Genomic DNA, 9939 nt, shown 5'->3' with positions numbered 1-9939 from the left:
TGTAAGGTCACTTCAATATCTGTGACAGAGTCACGGGTAGGAAGAAACAAAATCAGACTTGTGTCTAGTCAGTCGTCTACACCTCCTTCGATTAGACTTGAAGGGAAGGCTAGTGATATGGGTTAGGTTTCATGGGTCCCCGATAAGGAAGGGAAAGGAGATAACCAAACAGAGAAGATAGGTCAATATCGGCCGGGATATACCTCCAAAGAGGCAGACAGATATCGGCCGAGATATGTCTCCAAGAAGGAAGGCCAATATTGGTCGAGATATGCCTTTAAGGAGGAAGGCCAATATCGGCCGGGATATGCCTCCAACAAGGAAGGCCAATATCGGTCGAGATACGCCTTTAAGGAGGAAGGCCAATATCGGCTGGGATATACCTCCAAAGAGGCAGACCGATATCGGTCGAGATATGCCTCCAAGAAGGAAGGCCAATATCGCCCGGGATACGCCTTTAAGGAGGAAGGCCAATATCGGCTGGAATATACCTCCAAAGAGGCAGACCCATATCGATTTGCATATACCTCAAAGGAGGTAAGTCAATATCGGCCGGGATATAGTTCCGAGGAGGTAGAGCAATATCGGCCGGGATATCCCTCCAAAGAGGCAGACCCACATCGATCAGCATATGCCTCAAAGGAGGTAGGCTAATATCAGCTAGGAAATACCTCAAAGGAGGTTGGCCCATATCGATCGAGACATACTTTTAGGAAGGAAGACCAATATCAGCCGGGATATGCCTCCAAGGAGGCATACCCACATCGATCAGCATATACCTCAAAGGATGTAGGCTAATATCGGTTGGGATATACCTCAAAGGAGGTAGGCTAATATGGGTTAAGACATACCTTTAAGAAAGAAAGCCAGATACCGGCTAAGCTGAATAGTACCTGGAAAAGATACTTGATAAAAATTACATACTTGATAAAACATAGCCCAATGCTAGCTGGGATAATGAACCAAAGGAGCACGAACGGGCATTGCCCAAGGAGCCTCATGAGAGATAATAGTAATTGATCAAACATAATTAAGCTTAACCCCGATCAACACAAGAAACATTAATATATTAAGCCACCTTTGATGTAGCAAAAACAGGAGGGGCGAGTAGGAAGGATATAATCACTTTGAAAAAGAACTGGTGAAATAGAAGAGAAGTAATATTTCGAATAAAGTAGTTCCTGAAGATATCTGCAGTATGTGATTGTATAACCAGTGTTAAACATTTTGGTGGGAAATGTATTTTTAGACCTTTTTGCAGGTGCTAGACGACAAAGAAGGTACATCTGGGGTACGAAGAAGATTCCTTAAAAAGTCATTTACCACAAGTACACAGCTTACGTCATCTCATAACAAACGCTAACAAACCGGGGTCCACTTCATGACTACAGAGGTTATATGAAGTGGTATAAAAAGGGGAATCCTCTCCGTTGGCTAGGTAAGTTCACATCATTGCGCACATTGAGAACCCTAATTTTTCAACTACTGTTCATCTTCTTCCTCCTTCTTCCACACCAAGAGAGATCACTAACTTGATCGTCGGAGGGCCTAGCCAGGGATTCCCACCCCGGTCTTAGGTCACTGACGGTAGTGTTGGTTGGTCTCATGTGCGCAGGAAGCCTTGGGAGCTTCGAATCTGGGTGTTCTTCGATTAGATCTCTTCATCGCCATTGGTATCTAGCATCGAGAGGACATTCTTGTGGCTTCATCATCTTGGATCCGCTTTGGGTTTCTCGGATCAGGCGTTCCATATGTATTATCCTCCATCAGCAGTAGGTTTTTTCTCCCGGCTCTCCATTTTGTCCAGTAGTAGGTAATCGCCATTATAGTCCACCCAGTTACGGGTGACGTTTAACGAAGCCAAAGTATGCAACTCCTTATGTAGGGAACCATGGTGACTTCAGGTCCAAGGACTAATAGTCACACTAATAGCCACATGAGAAAGTATATGACACTCATATAACGATCCATGATATTGTCTCATGGTGGGTCATTCAGTATACATTCTCTAATGCATATCCATGTGTTAACTTGATATCTCTATATCCATGACTTGTGAGATCAAGTCATCGAGTTGACCTACATGCTAGTCTCATCGCATTAACATTGTCCTTGAATGTTAATAACTTGACTAGGAATGATTAAGAGTAGGGTTCTCTATATCATCTCACTATCGATTCAACCAATCGATTGATATAGATAAGAGCCTTCTACCAAAGGACGCTATTATACTTAGTTATTTGGCACCAATACAAGTAAGTATAATAACCATAATGAAATGCGTTTATTAATATATAAGAATATGATACAACGAGTCCATACAATAATCATCTTATGATTGGCTCTAGGGCTCTAACTAACAATCTCCCACTAGCACTAGTGCTAATCAGTGTAGGCTCTTTGGCTCAATGACCTAGTGTGACCATCATGGTTTCTCTATGCCAAAGCCTTGGTCAAGGGATCAGCGACGTTAGCCTCTGTGGGTACTCTGCAAATCTTCACATCTCCTCTATCGATGATCTCTCCAATGAGATGGAAGTGTCGTAGTATATATTTAGTCTGCTGGTGTGAGCAAGGTTCCTTATCCTGCGCAATTGCTCCATTATTGTCACAATAGAGCTCAATAGGATCTGCAATGCTAGGAACCACCCCAAGCTCAGTAATGAACTTGCGGATCCAAATTGCCTCCTTTGCTGCTTCTGATGCAGCAATATACTCGGCCTTTATTGTAGAATCAGCAACTTTGTCCTGCTTCAAACTCTTCCAGCTCACAACACCACCATTCAAGCAAAACATGAACCCAGACTGCTATCTATAATCATCTTGGTCAGTTTGGAAGCTGACATCACTGTAACCCTTTACAGCTAGCTCGTCATCGCCTCCATATATCAAGAAATATTCTTTAGTCCTTCTCAAGTACTTCAAAATATTCTTGACCGCTATCCAGTGACACTCACCTGGATCTGACTGGTATCTGCTCGTCATGCTCAAAGCATACGAGATATCAGGATGAGTACATAGCATGGCGTACATGATAGATCCTATAGCTGAAACATAAGGGATCTTATCCATGCAGTCTCTCTCCTCTCTAGAAGAGGGACTTTGAGTCTTCAAAAGACTCATACCATGTGACATCAGCAGAAATCCTTTCTTGGAATTCTGCATGACACACCGTAGTAATACCTTGTCAACATATGTACTCTGACTTAGGCCAAGCAATCTCTTAGATCTATCTCTATAGATCTTAATGCCTAAAATATAGGCTGCTTCTCCTAAGTTCTTCATTGAGAAATAATTCCCTAGCCAAGTCTTTATTGACTGCAACAATGGGATGTCGTTTCCAATGAGTAGTATATCTTCCACATACAACACAAGGAAGACAATTGTGTTCCCTACAACATTCTTGTAGACACAGGGTTCATCATCATTCTTAATGAAACCAAACTATTTGATTGCATCATCGAATCAAAGATTCCAGCTCCGAAAACCTTGCTTTAGTCCATAAATGGACTTATGCAGCTTGCATACTCTGTCTGTATGCTGTGGATCTACAAAACCCTCAGGTTGTGTCATGTACACATCCTCGAGCAAATTTCCATTCAGAAACGTGGTTTTGACATCCATCTGCCAGATCTCATAATCGTGGTATGCTGGAATAGCAAGCATGGCCCGAATGGACTTAAACATCGCTACTGGAGAAAAGGTTCATCATAGTCAATACCATGAATTTGTTTGAAACCTTTAGCTACTAGACGACCCTTATATATAAGTCCATACATATCAGTCTTTCTTTTAAAGACCCACTTACACCCAATGGGTTTGACCACTTCAGGTGGATCAACTAAAGTCCATACTTGATGTTGGGTTTTTCGGGCCGCGAAAACCGCTCTTTACGTTGCGGAAACCCTGAACCCCCATGCCATGGATCCGTGCGAAGTAAAAAATTTCATAAAAACTTCACGTATGAGTTTCTAAGCCTAGATCTACTTTAGATCTACGAGATAAGAATTTACCCTTGATGCGAAGCCCTTCGCAATCCCGCTCATACAAGGTTCGTCGCCGGATCTCAAGAGTATCAAAGTAGATACTCTTCTATGTGTATCTACACGAACAACTCGATGGAGAACCTCTAAGGATGTGCTAGCAACCTTAGAAGATCAGTAATTGTGGAGGAGAGGGAGAGAAGAGAAGAGCTTGAGGAAGAAGAAGGGAGTTACTTTTTCAAAATGAAACTCCACTCTTGAATAAAAGTGGCCGGCCAAATTTTTGGCTTCTAAACCCCCATGGAATATCAAGAGTCAAGTCTCTTGATCTCCTCCTTGAGGTGGGATTTTGTCAAGTCAAACTTGACCAAATGAAGAAGCCTTGATGATGTGGCATTGGTCAAGTCAAAGTCAAGTCAAAACTTGACTCTTCATCTTCCTACTTAACTCAAGTCAAACTTGACCACTTCTCTCCATTGGTTGATCTAATCTAACCATTGGTTCAAGTCAATTTTAATTTAATGAATCTCTATTCATTGAATTAAATTAATTAAATGAGTCTAATTCCAAATTAGACTCACTTAACACATGAACCAAATTGAGTCCAACTCAATTAGCCTAATTTGGATTACTCTTAATATAATTTGGTTCATCACATGAACCTAATCCTTTAGGTTCATCAAATGAACCTAATCTCCATCTAATTTCCTTTTGTGTGTGACCCTATAGGTTCTTGTAATGTTGGTAATACTCCTAAACTCATTTAGAAGCATAAGTAATGAGCGGTATCTAGCAACACATCATTACTACCCAAGTTACAAGAATGTTGAGATCCAACATCACCTTGTGACTACTAATTTTGACTCCTCACAATATATGACAAGTGTCCTTCTATACTAGACATCTAGATTGATCAATATGAGGCATAGACCGTGTAACGCCCACCCTTCCAGGGACACTCTGACTGCCCTTAGAGGGATGGGGTTACTTACATTCACCTAACATACTAATGCATATGAACTCATGGCAGCGGAAGACGTACTTAAAAATTTTTATCATATGCATTTGATTGTCTTAAACATGGCATGTGAATCATAACTTATTAAACTTTTTACCATATCATAATAAGTCTAACATGGCAAACTATCATGAGAGCATAACATACTAGCTCAACCATCATCATAAACATAGGGTCCAAACTTAGTTCACATGCACAATTTAGTCAATATACATTTAAACTTAATTTGATCTATGCACCATGCCACTTCCACACACATCATCATCGCCCTTCCTGCTGCTCCCCTTAGTTCATCCATTCCTTGCCCTTATCTGCAGTACAAGGAAACGTAAAACTATAAGCCCAAAGGCTTAATGAGCTCCTTTCCTACTCATAAAACATAAGGCACGTAATACCACATAGCATGTGAAACATAGCATAGCATAATATAGCATGGAGAATCATAACATAGAACATAGTTTGTCATATATGAAGCATAACATAGCATGGCATAGCATGTGAGTACATATCATGGGAACATATCATATCCTATAAGCATGTATCATAACTCATACTTGTTCATAATAATGCATAACCAATAATTCATAAAACACATGCATGTAAATGCAAAATGTATATTTTCAAAACATGTATCATGGAATGCACATATGCATCATGTCTCTTTTAAAACATATCTTATACATACTTGAACATAACATAATCATCATGAGGCCTCGGCTTGTATCACATACATACATAATGTGCGCAATCCCTAGGACAGGGTAGCTAGCCCCGAACCTACTAGGGATCTAGGTCCGTTCAAAGTCCGTCGACCTAGGGGCGTACTAAGGAGCCCATCCCTTTTTACGAGGCCCGTTTCATTGACCATCGACCTCGGGGCGCTTATGGAGCCCACCCTTGGTACAAGTCATACAAAATAAAATATCATGTCATACATATCATGTCATCATGCATATCATAGCTTATCATACATGTCATAATTTCTTGTCATATCATGAAGAGAGCTCTTGATCCCATCTTAAGGGAAGCATCTCTTTGCCATACCATGAAGAGTGCTCTTGATCCCGACTTAAGGAATGCAACTCTTAGGCTTTTCTTCTTACATAAGCCTTTCATACATATATCATGAAACATAACATGCTCGTATCATAACATAAAACATAACATGTGATCTTCATAATATTAAGCATGGCATATCATATCATGAAGCATAGCATATCATATCGTGAGCATAGTATATCATATCATAAGCATAGCATATCATATCATGCAACATAACTCATCTCATAACATAAGGCATAACATATCATATCACGACCATAGCATATCATATCATGAGCATAGCATATCATATCGTGAGCATAGCATATCATATCATGAGCATAGTATATAATATCATGAAACATAATTCATCTCATAACCTAAGGCATAACATATCATATCATGAACATAGCATAACATATTATGAGCATAGAACTTAACTAATCACATATCAAAGACTATACATCATGAGAGAACATAAGCATGCTTGGTTAGATTCACTCTAAACCCAATTATCCACCGTGGCCGAAACCTTGCTAAATGGATTTTCCCTTTTTTTTTCTTTCACTATAAGACGTATGAAACTAAGCCACCCATAGATAAATAACCAAATATCATATAGGCATAAACAAGCATGGTTTGTTGCAAGGCATGGCTCTAAATCTCAACACTTTACTTGGCCGAACCTTAAGGTGAAGTTCTAGGTTTCATTTGTGTAACATGTAGCATAAAACTTATCTAACCATATACAAAAGATCATGATTAGGTTTCAAAACTTTACCCTAGGCTTGGCATTCCTTCTTGACCGAGACCTTCATTTAGGGTTTTAGGTTTTCTAACGCAACATGTAACATAACGACTTAACCTAACCACATACAAGATATCATACTTCATGAACAAGCATAAATAAGCATGATTGGATTTCAAATTTTGACCCTAAGCTTGGTATCATGTCTTGGCCGAAACTTCACATTAGGGTTTCCATCATTTTTGTTACCACATGAAGCATAACAATCTAAGCTATCAACATATAACAATTCATATATCATAAAGAAGCATAAACAACATATTTCCCTTACAAAAATTTTGCCCTAACTCTTGTAACCCATCTTGGCCGAAACTTACATTAGGGTTTTTCATCATTTTTGTTACTATATGAAGCATAAAAATCAAAGCTATCAACATATAAAAATTCATATATCATGTAGAAGCATAAATAACATATTCCCTTTTTAAAATTTTTGCTCTAACTCTTGTAACTCATCTTGGCCGAAACTTACATGGAGGTTTTCATCATTTTTGTTATCACATGAAGCATAAGGACCTAAGCTATCAACATATAAAAATTCATATATCATGTAGAAGCATAAATAACATATTCCCTTTTCAAAATTTTTTGCTCTAACTCTTGTAACTCCTCTTGGCCGAAACTTACATGGAGGTTTTCATCATTTTTGTTATTACATGAAGCATAAAAACCTAAGCTATCAACATATAAAAATTCATATATCATGTAGAAGCATAAATAACATATTCCCTTTTCAAAATTTTTGCTCTAACTCTTGTAACTCATCTTGGCCGAAACTTACATGGAGGTTTTCATCATTTTTGTTACCACATGAAGCATAAAAAAACCTAAGCTATCAACATATACAAATTTATATATCATGAAGAGGCATGAACTACATATTTCCTTTTCAAAAAAACAAGAACATCCACATATAAAACGATCGACAACTACTTGTACTGCAGTGAGGGGATACTCACATCTTTCGCTTGATTTCCTTAGGGAAGTAACCTTGATTTGTGGAGCTTTCCTAGAGGTAAGTTTTCCTTTGCTTGGGTTTCGGCAATGAAGGTGGGGAGAAGAAGCTTGGTCACAGTGGAGAGAAAAGAGGAAGGGAGGAAGAGAGAAAAATGAACTCTCTCCTTTAATTTCTCCTTTTATTCTACATGAGAGGAGGAAGGGAAATTACATTTTTCCTTCTCCTTTCTTTTACTCACTCTAAATGAAAAGAAGAAGCAAGGCTCCTCTTTTCATTTGAGAGGAAGAAGGCAACTCCAATTTCTCCTTCTAAGTGAAGAGAGCCTTCACTTCCTTACCTTTAACTATGATTTCCCTCTCCTTTCTAACAATAATTACTCTTGGTCTATTGGTTAACACATACATGTATCTAGTAAGAGATCCAAGGTTCAAACCTTGGTCATCTCTTTTTGGTTCTCTTATTTTGTTATTTTTTTTTGAAATTTTACATATAAGGCCAATTTATTTTTATTCATGATAAAAATATCTAAAATCTTGCTAAGTACCCTATGGGTGTTACAGACCGTGTCATCCTCTAATCAATCTAAATCTTGAACTCCAAGTAGACTCACTCAATCAAATGATCTCAATATCTCATATTGACTCATTTGTGCATGACCATGCACTTAGTGGTCTCACTCTATCAAGAATATTGATGTCTCTCTCGTCATATAGGAGGGATAGATCCCATCTACATCACTCACATCCCTCCGTATAATTTGTTACATACCCTGTAATCGCCTTTATAGTCCACCCAATTAAGGGTGATGTTTGACAAAGCCAAAGTACGTAACTCCTTATGTAGGGAACCATGGTGGCTTCAGGTCCAAGGACTAGTAGTCATACTAATAGCCACATGAGAAAGTATATGACACTCATATAACGATCCATGATACTTTCTCATGGCGGGTCATTTAGTATACATTCTCCAATGCATACCCATGTGTCAACTTGATATCTCTATATCCATGACTTGTGAGATCAAGTCATCGAGTTGACCTACATGCTAGTCTCGTCGCATTAACATTGTCCCTGAATGTTAATACTCGACTAGGAATGATTAAGAATAGTGTTCCCTATATCATCTCACTATCGATTCAACCAATCGATTGATATAGGTAAGAACCTTCTACTCAAGGATGCTATTATACTTAGTTATTTGGTACCAATACAAGTAAGTATAATAACCAAAAACAAATGCCTTTATTTATATATACAAGAATATGATATAATGAGTCCATACAACAATCATCAAATGATTGGGTCTAGGGCTCTAACTAACAATCTCCCATTAGCACTAGTGTCAATCAGTGTAGGCTCTAAGGCCTAATGACCTAGTGTGACCATCATGCTTTCTCTGTGCTAAAGCCTTGGTCAAGGGATCTATGATGTTAGCATCTATGGGTACTCTGCAAATTTTCACATCTCCTCTATCGATGATCTCTTGAATGAGATGGAAGCGCCGTAGTATATGTTTGGTCTGCTGGTGTGAGCGAGGTTCCTTCGCCTGTGTTATAGCTCCATTGTTGTCACAATAGAGCTCAATAGGGTCAGCGATGCAAGGAACCATCCCAAGGTCAATGATGAACTTGCGGATCCAAACTGCCTCCTTTGCTGCTTCTGATGCAGCAATATATTCGGCCTCTGTCGTAGAATCAGCTACTGTGTCCTGCTTCGAACTCTTCCAGCTCACAGCACCACCATTAATGCAAAACACAAACCCTGACTGCGATCGATAATCATCCTGGTCGGTCTGGAAGCTGGCATCACTGTAACCCTTTACAGCTAGCTCGTCATCGCCTCCATATATCAAGAAATATTCTTTAGTCCTTCTTAAGTACTTAAGAATATTCTTGACCGATATCCAGTGACTTTCACCTGGATCTGACTGGTATCTGCTCGTCATGCTCAAAGCATACGAGACGTCAGTGTAATACCCACTAAGCTTGTAAGATAAATATATGAATGTGGGATTTTTCCTTAGAAAAATAATAGGAAGTGAGTTGAAGTAAAAAGAAATAAAATGAAATAAAAAGAAGAGGAGGTCAAGGATTGAACCATAAACCTCTTATATTATATTTCATAGAATTAAT

Source organism: Zingiber officinale, chromosome 9B, assembly GCF_018446385.1.
Source record: "Zingiber officinale cultivar Zhangliang chromosome 9B, Zo_v1.1, whole genome shotgun sequence".
In the NCBI taxonomy this organism is placed as follows: domain Eukaryota; kingdom Viridiplantae; phylum Streptophyta; class Magnoliopsida; order Zingiberales; family Zingiberaceae; genus Zingiber; species Zingiber officinale.
This window is presented reverse-complemented; position numbering follows the sequence as displayed.